Raw genomic sequence first — 1,744 nt, forward strand, 5'->3', positions numbered from 1 at the left:
ACACTATTGAGGTAGTTTACCAAAATGGCTTCAGAGCAGACTAACTTTACACAGCACATTAAAAAAAAAAAGACATTTATTCAGCATCATTATCAGACTATTACATTTAGCAATCAAAGCATGGGTGCAAAAAAAAAAAAAAAATCTACATTAAAACCCTTTGTTGGAATGCTTTACACAGAACAGAAATTAAAATAACCTGTTATACAATTAGTCACAAGTACAGTCCTCAAGTTTTTTGCCCATACACATGAGTATTGTCTAAAACATGTCTTCTTTGTAGCAGCTAGGCCCTGCCACCACTGTGCTTGGCTGAGTTCACAAATCTGTTGTCACCTGTAGCTTCCCTGTCACTTCCCTGGCTCTCCTCTCCTGCTAAGCTTTGTTTCCTGGCAGTAATTAAAACCTTCTGCCACTGCCATAGCTACTGCTGCTGCTGGAACCACCATAGCCACCTTGGTTTCGTGGTTTGGCAAAGTATTGGCCTCCACCACCACAGGGGCCAGAACTTCTGCCTCCGAAGTTTCCTCCTTTCATGGGTCCAAAGTTTGAAGATTGACTGTTGTAATTGCCAAAATCATTGTAGCTTCCGCCAACTCCAAAATTGCTTCTGTCATTACAAAATCCATTATATCCATCCCCACTGCCACCATGTCTGCGACCACCACGGCTGCCACCAAAGCTACCCTGACCACTGAAGTTTCCTCCACGACCAAAGTTGTAATTCCCACCAAAACCACCTCCGCGACTGCCACCAAAGTTTCCAGAACCACTTCGACCTCTCTGATTGGATGAAGCACTAGCCATCTCTTGTTTAGACAGGGCTTTTCTCACTTCACAGTTGTGGCCATTCACAGTGTGGTATTTCTGAATGACAATCTTGTCTACAGAGTCATGGTCATCAAAGGTTACAAAAGCAAAGCCTCTCTTTTTGCCACTGCCTCGGTCAGTCATGATTTGTTACTTCAGTTTTTCCATATTGTTCAAAATAATCTCTCAGGTGATGTTCTTGTGTCTTCTTTAATGCCACCAACAAAATCTTTTTCATAGTCAAGTGGGCACCAGGTCTTTGAGAATCTTCTCTTGACACGGCCCTCTTTGGTTCCACAACTCTTCCGCCCACCTTGTGTGGCCTTGCATTCAAGGCCGCATCCACCTCACCCACCGCGGTGTATGTGATAAACCCGAAGCCTCTGGAGCGCTTGGTGTTTGGATCCTTCATTACCACACAATCTGGGAGCGTTCCCCATTGCTCAAAATGGCTCCTCAGACTCTCATCGGTTGTTTCAAAGCTCAATCCTCCGATGAAGAGCTTCCGCAGCTGTTCGGGCTCTTTGGGAGACTCTGATTTAGACATGTAGGCAGCGGAGGCGGGGAAGTCTTCAACGATGCTTTCTCGGCGGCGTCCACGGGCAGAAAGCGACTTGACTCTTAAGGTGAAGCCCCAATTTACCCGTGAAAACTTGCCTACCTGCCTGAATAAGTATTGCTGCTTATTTCCTTTGGGAAGCTGAAATACACACAGGTTCTGATGTGTGGCCTTATCCTTAGGCTTCCCGTGGTAGACAGACATAAGTCCCTTTGACACTATTTGGATTATTTTGTCTTAAATAACATCACTTAAGGGACATAAGTCCACTGAAGGCAACAATCTGGCTTAATTTTTTTTCTCACTGTTCTCCAATGATGAAACAGTAAATGTGAATATCTTTTCTAGTCACCTCTATTGGTGAGAAAGGACTTG

At 44.4% G+C, this 1,744-nt stretch overlaps 1 pseudogene; it reads right to left on the bottom strand.

Annotated features, from left to right (window-relative positions):
• Window positions 1-239: 239 nt before the first annotated feature.
• On the bottom strand, window positions 240-1,357 carry LOC136161071 (heterogeneous nuclear ribonucleoprotein A1-like; annotated as a pseudogene).
• Between the last annotated feature and the right edge of the window lie 387 nt (window positions 1,358-1,744).

This window comes from Muntiacus reevesi, chromosome 1 (genome assembly GCF_963930625.1).
Source record: "Muntiacus reevesi chromosome 1, mMunRee1.1, whole genome shotgun sequence".
Taxonomy (NCBI): domain Eukaryota; kingdom Metazoa; phylum Chordata; class Mammalia; order Artiodactyla; family Cervidae; genus Muntiacus; species Muntiacus reevesi.